The sequence below is a fragment of the Musca autumnalis genome, unplaced genomic scaffold (assembly GCF_047663935.1).
Source record: "Musca autumnalis isolate F117 unplaced genomic scaffold, ASM4766393v1 scaffold_3, whole genome shotgun sequence".
NCBI lineage: Eukaryota > Metazoa > Arthropoda > Insecta > Diptera > Muscidae > Musca > Musca autumnalis.
In genome coordinates this window covers 167,465,019-167,477,481 of record NW_027411866.1, presented here as the reverse complement: position 1 = coordinate 167,477,481, position 12,463 = coordinate 167,465,019, and the positions used below count along the sequence as shown (strand labels likewise).

General features: G+C 35.6%; 1 protein-coding gene across 3 annotated transcripts in view; it reads right to left on the bottom strand.

Moving 5' to 3' along the window:
• LOC141396596 (GTPase-activating Rap/Ran-GAP domain-like protein 3) overlaps positions 1-12,463 on the bottom strand; it is a 559,487-nt gene that overhangs the window by 65,664 nt on the left and 481,360 nt on the right. The gene's annotated exons all lie outside the window — the stretch shown is intronic.

Sequence of the window (12,463 nt, the reverse complement as noted above, 5' to 3'; positions counted from 1 at the left end):
TTCGCCTTTGGACTCCTATTACTAGGAAGCTGTACGGAGCACACTCATGAGATGTACATCGAACGACGTGGAATCGCGAGTTCTACAATCCTATAACTAGTTTGGATTATTATCTAGTTGCACCCTCTAATTATAAGAAAAATTCGAAAAACATTGAAATCAAAACTTCAAAATGTCAGCATCTATTATAGGGGGATGCAGTGTATATATCGAAAAGTCATATACTAGAACCATGCTATCCAAGGGGTATTCTTTAGTTCTTTCTTTGAGCACAGGTTTGAATTATGCGTGGTTTGGCCAAAAATGAAGAAAGAATACAAAAAAACTTGTTTACTTTAACACATTTTTCCCATTTATTTATATTACCACCAACGCAGCTTCCACGGAAATTATTTGTTATGGTCCATATTATGAGATCGTGGCTAAAACACTTCAATTACTATAAATATATTCATATTTTATAAAATATATTAACAGCTCGCGACTTATTAAATGGTGAACCTCAACTTCAACGATTGCAAACCTTTTTGAATATTACCATATCCCTCTTAGCATAAATGCTGAGTGTATAAAAGGTGTGTTCAAAAACTTACAATAACAAATTTAATAAAGAGAAACGCCATAAAAAGGCCTTGGCCGAATCCACTTTAAAAACGCATTTTAATTATTAGGACAATATTTCCCATACGGTACTGGCATGGTATTTTTTGTATTTATATCCTACACCACACTGTGGTAAGGGGTATTATGTCGTTGTGCATTGTAAAGGAAGCGAGATAGCCCCATAGTTCATTTTGCGGATATACAGTGCTGCTCAAGCATTTGCAACTGGAATGACAATTTCACATTTAATATAGTTCTGAGGTAATTTATGGATTTGAAATGCAAATATTTTTGTAGGTTGATTGTTTATTGGACGCTTTAAGATTAAAACTCATAACTTCAAAGGCAGCCCAAAAAAACGTTTGTCGTGAAGAAAATACATTTCAGCGGCCAAATATCTGCGTAAATGTATAAAACACATTTGCATTTGAAAAACGAAAAGTTCTAGGACAGGGAAGTCATTACATAGTCGATACGTCTGAAGATCTGCTTTACCACTAGTGAAACCAGGCAACGTAATTTGGTGACTATATGTGTTCGAGTCCTTGGCTTTCCTTTTTCTCATGCAAATAATTTCCGATCATCAAGCTTAACTCTAAACAAGAAAATTAATAAAAAAAATCATTAAAAATGATCTTCGCCCTAACAGACAAAATTTCAAAACATAACTTGGAATAATTGCACTTATTTTACAAAAATATATAAAACAAAGCTCGAACTCACACATCGTGCTGCTCAAAACATTTGCAACTGAGAAAATTTGATTCAAAATTTGAAGAAATTATTTTTGTTTTGATAATTAACAAAGTAAATTAACTAAATAAATTAATACTCGTATATCCCTTGCAATTCTGTGCTCTAAGGATAATTGTTTAATACCAAGATTTTACTCAATTTTATATAGTCTAGATTTAATATTAGAGTTCCGGAACCTCGTGGTGAATTTAGATCATTTAATCTGATCGGGACCGTTAAGATCACAAACATATTTGCAAAAAATACTAGTTTTTCGTGCTTATATATGCATTTAGTGGCGGTATTATGTCAAAGCACCATGTTATACGACAATTCTGGTGTGGACATGGGACAATTTTTTTGATCTAATAAATATCTCGACCTGATGCCTTCAGTACCATTTTGGCCCATAAAATACTTTCAGGTCAATATAAAACACCTTCTACGTTTTGTGTCAACTTTTTTGTTTAAGTGAACAGATTATACTATCTTTCCACCTGGTGATCAAGTCCATTTTTTCAAGTCTTTCAACAATTCAACAATTTTTTTTGCAAAATTTCTATGAAAAATTTCATTTTTCCTGGAAATTACTGTTTTCCTAAAATGTGCCTATGTTGGTATACCGGTATCCATGGTATATATCGAAGGGGTTTGAACAGATTTATCGATGTTAAGACTACTTTTAACATCTATTGAAGACCTCTGAGAGATCTGCTTAATAATTAGTTTAGTTTTTTGATCATCCTCTGCAGGAGATATAGTTGTTCATACACCTCAATACATCTTATGGCGATTTTAGTTGGTTTTTTATTGGTTGTGGCCTTAATATCCTACCGAAAGGCTGAAATTTGGTGCTTAGTCTTCGCTGGGGGTATAAAGCCTTCTCCCAGAAATTTGTCGGCACAGGTCAACACCTTCACTTAGCCCCCATAGAACGGTACCTCCCGATTTTCGGTATTTTGAAGGTTGTGTCCTGAATATTCCACCGAAATGGCTGATATTTGGTGTTTGGTCTTCGTTGGAGGGTTTTATGCTCCCAGAAATTTGTCGGTACAGGTCCACACCTTCACATAGCCGCCATAGAACGGTACCTCCCGATTTTCGTAGTTCTGAAGGTTGTGGCCACAATATTCCACCGAAATGGCTAAAATTTGGTATTTGGTCTTCGTTGGGGGCAATTTAGTATTTAGTCCTCGTTGATGGTATAAAACTTTCCACCTGAAATTTGTATGCGTTGTATTTCGCCGTAACCAATCATTAACGCAAATCGAGGTATAAGTATATTCAAACATTTTCTTTGTTTTTCGTTAATTGCAAACAAACTTTGCGTTCAAACACATGGTCCTTATTTTAGCTTCCATTGATGTTAAATATAGAAAAAATAAATATAACTTTATTTGTAAGATACTAAACAAAAGTATTAGTATGGTTCTTTGAAATAAAACAAAGTCAAATTAAAGCATATCATTGCAATACAACATTTCCTAATTTAAACCAAACCCGTTCGTGGGTATTGATTTGGTTACGAAGTTTTTCGGCAAATCACACACACGCGACCCGAACGCAAAGTAAGAGAGCAAATGTTTTGATTTTTTTACTTCAGTTTTGTACTGAATTTCATGCAAGCAGGTTGATGCCGCTTTATTTGTTTTTTTTTTTTGGGTACACTGAAAAGATTTTGCAGTTGTACAGCAAATATGTGGAAGGAAGAATTTGAAAATGATTTTTTGTTTTGTATTAATATTTTTAATGACGCAGAATGCCTCGTCTGCAATGCAACAATAAAAAATGTATATCCATCTTACCTTAGGCGTCATTATAATACGCATACAAAATATCATTTAATGACGGGAAATGTGCGAAAAAACATAATATGCCAGCTTAAAGATAATTTAACAAATAAAAATAATAGGTGTCTTAATATTATAAAAGACAAAGGCAATTATGATAATGCCGCTATCAAGGCCTCATATAAAATTGCTTTGGAATTGGCCAAGAAATGTAGACCTTTTGAAGATGGGGGGTTTTTAAAGAAGTTTTTATGTCAGTATTACCTTTTTTTGGAGATACTGGTAGAAAAATGGAAGACATTTTCAAAGAGGTGCCTTTATCTCGGTCCACAATAGTCCGCCGCACCGAGTCAATAGGGAAATTCATAGAACATGAAACAAGGGAGAGGATTCGAAATGCGGTATATGTATCTGTTTGCTTTGATGAAAGCACTGATATAAGGGACACAAGTCAAATGCTAATTTATATTAGAACCGTAGACAATTTGTTCAATGCATTTGAAGAAATTTTAAAGTTGAAATCATTTTATGGAAATGTAACTGGAAAAGCCATTTTTGATGCATTCGAAACGGAAGTTTTATCCATAATACCCACTTCAAAATTGTCTTCTATTTGCACGGCCGGTGCGACGGTTCTAACTGGAAAGGATAAAGGTTTTGCGGGACATTTGATTAGATATGGAATTAATGTCCCAATGATACACAGCATTATCCACCAAGAGGCCCTATTTGCAAAAACCCTTGGGTTTTCAGAAATAATGAAAACTGCCGTTAAAATTATAAATCGGTTACGAGGAGGCCACAATTCTCTGACTCACAGAAAATTTATTTTATTTTTGGAACAAGTGAAAGCTGAGTACCATGACGTAGTAACCTTCACAGAAGTGAGGTGGCTAAGTCGAGGAAAAAGCCTAGAACGTCTTTTCGTCCTCCGAGAAGACATCGTACAGTTTTTGAAGTCTGAAAGATTGACAAAAGACAAACGCAAAGACAAACAGAAAGAAATCGACAAAGATTATATTTCAGCCCTTGAATCTCCAAATTTCCTGGTAGAATTTGCTTTCTTAGTAGACATAACGAGCCATATAAATAGTTTGAATTTAAGCCTGCAAGGCCGAGACAAAGGCAATTATGATAATGCCACAATCAAATTTTTATTTTTTTATCTAAATTTACCCGAATTTCGTTAATTTTATTTTATTATATTTAAGTTAAGACCCTAATGTAAAAATATAAAAAAGAACGAAATCGCTATCATTAATTAACTCTTAGCAATCGCAGTTTTAATAACAGAAACTGAAGTGGATACTTTTGACTGTGATTCACTGTATATTATTTTTAATTTTAGTCATACATAGCGAACGCGCCAGCAATATATTTTTTCTATTTGAAAATTTTGCCTTTTTAGGCGAAGCTCATTTTTAGTATTAATTTTTTTAATTTATTAATCGAGCTTTTTTATGATCTATAATGCAAATGAAAAAGGAAAGCCGATGATTCGAACCCACACACCCACCACTATGTTTGGCTCTGAACGCTAACACGCCGTGACAACTTTTTTCCTGTGTTTTTCATTTCATACTCAATATGAAAATCATCACCCTGTTCTGTCACATAAACAATTTAAGCGCTCGCTCTTTTTGGACGGCTATGATTTAAACATAACTTTGTACACGAAGATACACAGACAATTACTCCCACCCGTGGAAGTAAAACATTATTCTTACAGTTTCTTGTTTGTTGTCGAATTCGATGTTTGTAGTACTAAATAAATATTTGTTTATGGTCCTAATTATGGTCATTAACAATGTTCTGTTTTTATTTCAATTATATTGTTTATTGGCCGAGAGTGTGTCTTTATGACCATATTTCAGTTTTTCCTTTAATTGACGTTATTTTAAGTCAAACTGCGGTTGAACAGCAGTAAGTTACTACTTAAAACACTTAATTATTACTGAAGCGTGTTTAGTGGCCACCAACCGGGTCCTTGACGAACAAGTGAATTATGCTGAACTCTTTCTTGCCGTACTCAGTGACAGCATGATTTTGTGTTGAACTTTTCCATTAAAATATTCAACATAGTTTGTGTTGTTTTGAAAGTAAACCAATGTTAGTTTTTATGTCATGAAAGTTTAATCTACAAATTAGTGAGGAAAACTTTTCGTCTATCACTTGCAATTTGTAAACAGACGGAGAGAGATTTGAGTGGGTTGGTTGTATTGACTTTTGGAATTTCTAGTGAAATCTGCGTGTTATTTACTATTACAAAATATTTTGATGGTAATATGAGAATTATTTCTGTTGCAAGCATTAAATGCGCTAGATTTTTAGTAAGATATGTTTATGAAGGTATTCGTATTTCAAAAATGCAATCCATATTAATCTCATATGTTTAATATTTCTTAAACATTTCGAAAAGCTGAGAGCAAACATATTCCAGTATTCAGAAATTTCAAAAGCATTACCATACCGTTGTGTTAATGTCAAATTAAGCTAGTTACCATTACAATGAGAATATGTGTGATTACCAGACCCGTGTTATATCTTTGTAAGAAGCAAATTGTATACAAGTTGCTGTGGGTAACATTGGTTAAATGCCAACAAAGCACATACAAACATGTGTACATAATTACATTCATAGGGTCATGAGGAAGTGGAATGAAAATTTAGACTAAAATGTATATAGAAAACACTAACATCTTAAATAGGACAACACGTGTCTTCCTTCTTAATGGAACAATATAGCGAACGCTGTTCTATACGACATTTGAACCAGTATGGAAAGGATCAAAGTCGGACTATATGATACTCATCACTACTGTTCATATGAAAACCAGTAAAGAAAAGACAAAAGTCGTGTGGGGCCGACTATATGATACCCTACACCAGTTTAAATATGTTAAAAGGAAATAATCAGTTTACTTCCTAATACGAAAGTATTTAGATTAGTGATGAAAGTAGTTACTTCTAACGCCACGCCAAGTCTTTTGGTGCATCAAATACCTCAAATCGGCAGAAAATATATATGGGAGCTATATCAGATTTGGATTTCGATTTCAATAAAATTTGGCGTAGTTATTTCTAGACTAAACTCCATCGCACATTCTAAATTTCATCAAAGTTGAACTGAAATAGCGTTTTTGGTGCATCAAATACCTCAAATCGGCAGAAAAAATATATGGGGGCTATATCCAAATCTGAACCGATTTTCACCAAAAGCAATATCGTTCTTCCGACGACTAAAAAAATGATCTTCCCCAATTTTCAGCCAATTCGGACAATAAATTCGACCTGTAGGTTGCGAACAGACGGACAGACATTCATAAATCGATTCAGAAAGTGATTTTATGCATATCCTTAAAGGGACTATGGGTCTATCTCTTTTCCTTATACATGTTATATACAAATGCACTTACACATAACACCCCTTACCTGAGTGTGGTGTAAGGAATAAATATATATGCAAGCTATATCCAAATTTAGACCGATATCAATATAATGAAAAAACTAAAGAAAAGAACAAAGTTGACGACCCCCGCAAACGTTTTAAGGACCATGATCTGCGAATCTGCTCCTGGAATGTTCGCACTCTTTATAGACATACAGGAAATACGATGGATTGGGAAAAACGTCACTACAACACCTAAAGGTGATGCACTGTATTGTAGTTGCCATGACACAAAGCATGAGTTTGGTTGCGGTTTTGTAGTTGGTCGGAGGTCAAAACATCTGGTCTCCAGCTTAACCACAGTGAATGAAATACTTTGTACAATACGGATAAAAGCAAAATTCTTCAACATTATCTACGCTCATGCTCCAATCGAATACAAGGACGAACATACTATAGATATATTCTACGAGCGCCTAACAGTTGGGAAATTCAGTCTCCACAGTGCAACATTTGACAATGGGTTGAGGCTTCGCAGCGGCAAAAAACATGGTAGTTTGCAGTACCAGATTTAAGCATCTCGATATTCATAAGGGCACATGGCTGTCTCCAGATCAACGAACAATAAATCAAATTCATCACGTCGTGATAGATGGAAGACATTCATCCAGCCTGTTGGATGTACGATCGTTCCGAGGAGCAAACATAGACTCGGACCACTACCTTTTTGCAGCAAAGGTACGTACTCGTCTAAACGTTACAAATAAAACACGAACATACACAACACGGAAGTTGGACATCGGTAAGCTGCAAACATAATAGATAGCCACAGCATTTTCCACTCAACTGGTCCAATTGCTTAATGAAAGCAGTCCTCGTCCGGATAATATATCAGCGCAATGGCAAAGCATTGTCCACTCCATGCAAACAGCCGCAAAATCCATACTTGGATACCAGAGACTTCTACCAAGGAACCCATGGTATGACCAGGAGTGTCGTGCTGCTACCGAAGAGAAAAATGCGGCATATAGGGCTACTTTACAATCCGTTGCAACGCGTAGCGCACGAGAGGTATCGGGAGGAAAAAGAGAGAAATGGAAAGAAGGGAAGGGTGTGAAAGGATCTTGATGTACAGGAGTCAGAAGGAAGTCCGAAAATTCTGTCAAAGAGTGAAGCATCAAACTGATGGCTTTGGTACAGCACATCCTCCTGTAGATACCAGCAAGGTAATTTGGTAACTGATACAGATAGTGTGCTCGGGCTATGGAAAGAACATTTTTCAAACCTGTTGGTATCCAATAGCAGCGAAGAAGACGAAGATACCACAGATCCAATCCCAGAAGATGGTATTGAATGCATACCTCGCAGCCAAGATGAGGTAAAGACAGCAATAAATAAGGCAGCAGGAGCCGATGGCTTACCAGTCGAGCCGTTCAAAACCTAGGGCGACACGCTGATAAGGTGTATTCATCAGCTAGTTAGCACCATCTGGCAGGAAGAACGAGTACCCGACGATTGGAACCTGAGTATCCTGTGCCCCGTCCACAAGAAAGGAAACAGGACTGTATGCTCTAACTATAGGGGTATAAATCTACTTCCGATTGCCTACAAGATCGTGTCAGGGATATTGTGCGAACGACTAAAGTCTATGGTCCACAATTGACCAGATATTTACCCTGCGGCAAATCCTGGAAAAGACCCTAGAGATGCAGATCGATACCTACCACCTATATGTCGATTAAAAAGCAGCTTTCGACAGCCCACTACGTTCAAAAGTATTCCAAGCCATGTCTGAATTTGGTATCCCCGCAAAGCTCATTGTAAAATGACTTTAACTGACACGAGATCCTCAGTTAAAATAGGAAAGAAACTCTCCGAAGAGTTTTGTACCAAAAGAGGTTTCAGGCAAAGAGGCAGTCTTTCGTGTGATCTCTTCAATATGCTGCTGGAAAAGGTTATACGAGAGGCAAACGTCAAAAGAAGTGGCACAATCTACACCAATAGCCACATGTTACCTGCTTATACTGATGATATAGACATCATGGGACGATCAGTAAAAGAAGTAACTGATACCTATATGAAAGTCGAAGGAGAATGTGCTAAAGTGGGTCTGGCGGTAAACGGCGGGAAGACCAAGTTGATGGTGTCGACGCGCAATGCGTCCATAGATATCGGGCTAACTGTTGAAGTTGGTTCCTATACTTTTCAGGTAGTAAAAGACTTCGTATACCTCGGCACCGCCGTAAACACAACAAACGACATCAGTTGTGAAATAAAAAGAAGAATTGTATTGGCCAACAGATTATACTTTGGCTTAAGTAAGCAGTTTAAAAACAAAGCCACATCTCGTCAAACAAAGATAATGCTTTACAATACACTGACACTACCCGTGCTGATGTATGGTTCCGAAGCCTGGGTACTTGCGCAAGCTGACATGGCAGTGCTTGGTGTGTTTGAGAGAAAAATACTTCGAAAGATCTACAGACCAATCTGCGCTGACGGTGAATATCGACGTCGCATGAACCACGAGCTGTATCTGCCATACAATGACATCAATATAGTTAAACTTATCGAGATGCAGCGATTGCGTTGGCTAGGCCATATCATAAGAATGAGCGATGATGAACCCGCTAAATAGGCGTATAAATACGGGCAACATGGCGGTGAACGCAGAATTGGCAGACCAAGGAATATATGTCGCATACAAGTGGATGAAGAAATGAAAAGGCGCGGTATTCCAGAAAGCGAATCAATAAACAGAGAGAAATCGAGATCTTTTCGTAGTTCGGCCTATGGAACAAATGTTCTGTAATGGGCCAGCTGAGTAAGTAAGTGGCCACAGAATAACTAGTTATTCTAGTGGTCATAGAATAACTAGTAATTCAGTGTGACGTGCCCTTGTTTAAATAGTGGGTTAGAATTTTTTTTATGGAATTTTGTTCCTTTGTGATGTGAATTTTCGTGAAAGTTATAAGACTTGAAACTTTTTCCGTTCTGCATTTAAACGTTTAAAAAATTAAATTTGTTCAAAAAATTTTATTTTAAAGGGGTTTGTGCGTGGTCTTTTTCAATATATGAATGGAATAAACGTTTACTCATTAATTGTTCATTCATTCCTGCTACAGGAAAATATGTTTGAGAAAATTCGATAAATCAACATCCTAATATTGCTTCTTCCTAATGTAGTAACGAAGCAATATGATTGGTGACAGTACAATTTTTAGGATCTTTTACGGCATTTGTACAGTGTATACCCTCTCGCTCATCTGAATATCTTAGATTATTTTTCCAGATATTTTCTTTATTGTTCGGATTAATAAATGCCAGTTTAAGTTAGCAAATTTTGAAAAACTATTTACCACATAATAGTTAGGAAACTTTCTATCACTCTTTTAAATAAACTACCATTTGTTGTTCATTAAGAGTGCTACTCTTAAAGTTGAGCCAACAAATTGCACACATGTATGGGCTTACATTCACACGTGAACACATAAAATTAGAATCTAAAATGAAAAGCATTGCAAATATTCTAACAATGCCATTGCCGGATATATCTTGCTTTCGGCTTTTGGTCGGATAGAAGAAAAGAAAAGGAATTTCGAAATTTTCTCCCACCTATTCACATGAGACTATTCATGGAATTTAGTGTGTTTGTAAGTGTAGTTGTTGTATGTTTAATAGTTATTGTGCAAGTGTGTTCAAGTAATCATACCGCCACCATCAACACCACCACACCAGTGTCAAATGTGTGTATGTTGATTAACACTTTCACCACAAGTGTTTTGTTTATTCTCCTTTAGTTTATGACTGTCATTTGGTACTCGAAGCTTTTACAGGTCACAACAACAACTGGAAAATTCACGTGCTCTTTATTCATTTTACAAATGGGAAAACTTAAATCATGCCATGTGGGTTGATAGTCGTTGACTTGTTAGTTTTGTTCTTTGCCTTAAGTCTATTTTGAGGAGAGACAACACAGTGGAATTCTTAAGTTCAATAAATGCATATATTTATTTTATTATATTTAGAATATTTTGTCGTAATACTGTAGAAATGGTGAGCACCTTATAAGAAAAAAGTGTCACATCGACAGGAGACGTTTTCCTACTCAATGAGTACCTAAGTTATTTCAATCCTATGACACTGTGCTGTTAAATGTCATAAAGTTCATGGTAGTGGCTTCTTGTCATTGTTGTAATTTTTATGGCTGTGGTTGTGCTTGAGTGCTATACCAGATGTGTATACTCATAAAAAGTAAAATTCTTTTTTATGTCATATTTTCTTGCCTTATCTTGTTATCACAATATTGATGTGTGAAGATTACCTTTGCCATATTTATTGACACTAGCAATATTAGGTTTATAGCCCAGTCAAAATAGACATGCGTATAAGGGGGAAATAGCAAAAATTCACACTCAAACTGAATTTTGGCGGGGAGCTATGGTTTACCTTTAGAAGCAACGTCTTAAAAGTCCCCATCGGTATCAAAGTTCGTTTTTGGAGGCATTATTCAGTTTTTTTTTTTAATTTTTCTCAAAAACGGTAAAAGTTGTAGATTTAACAATTAATTGTCTACAAGAATGGTATTCATGATTTTTAAGAAAGACTTACCATATTTTATTTAACACGATCTAAAAGTCAAATTAATAAGGCGAACCGGTTAAAATAAGCAGTAATCGGTTTAGTAAAACAGGGTCTAACCCGGGTTTAACATCTGGTCTTTCGGGTCGAATAACCTTCGAACGAAATGGTAAAACCTATTAAAAATTCATAAAGGTAAATCTTCTACAGAATTTAACATCTCCAGAAGCTTTCGCTTTTTATATATGACTAGCAAAATGCCCGCTACTTCGTATGCGGAAAGGGAAGAAATACAAATAAACAATATTTAATATGAAAATGGTGAACACTTAAAATTTTGATGTACCAATACCTATTTTAATTGATGTTTAATTTCATTTAAATACCGTTCGTACACCTTTAGATCGAATTTCAAAAAAAAGGATGCGGTACGGATCCTACACGTCAATATTTTAAATTTCAGTTCACGTTTCACTACAACGGTATGGGTAGTTTAAAAATTGTATCCACGTTTTCCAGCCGAAGAAGTTGTAGTTTCGGAATTTGTGATATCAAAATGTATTTCAGTATTTGCGAAACCTCCTCCTAAAGTTTAAAAATTCCTGCTAACCCCTTTACACAATAACAAATTATATCGAATTCTGTACCATTTAGTACTTTTTATAGAATGCATTTCAAAAACCATCTCCATATCTTAACCCCACATACCAACTCTAAGAACAAATTTTAGAATTCTACCCGTTCCTACACCCGATACAACATTTAGACTTTTTTAGTACTTTTCGTAAATATACCAACGTTACACACTAATACTCACCCTAACTCTAAAAATACAGATTCCAGATCTGTCCCTACACCCAACAACAAATTGAGTGGAATGATACGTATTTTTGACAACCACATCCCTCAACCCTTCACTGACGATTATACACAATAACAACAAAAATCTTAATTTCAAATCTCAGGATTCCAGCAGTTTCTGTTCGTACCCATAATTACGATTTTTCGATTTTTTTTTTCGATTTTTCATTCTTCATTTTAACAGTAATTTAAATTCCAAATTTCCGGATTCCAGCTCTAACCGTTCAACCAAGTCTAAATTGTATGAAATTTAATACTTTTCGTACCCATAAGTACGAGTTTCCAAAATTTCCTCAATCCTACACTGCAACTGTAATCTTAATTCCAAATTTCCGAATTCCAGCGCTATCCGTTCACCCAAATTTAATTGTATGAAATGTGGAGCCATTTAGTACTTTTCGTACCCATAATTACGAATTTTCAAATCTTCTTCAATCCTACACTCCAACAGTAACCTTAACTCCAAATTTCAGGTTTCCAGGCCAATCCGTTCAATCACTTCCTA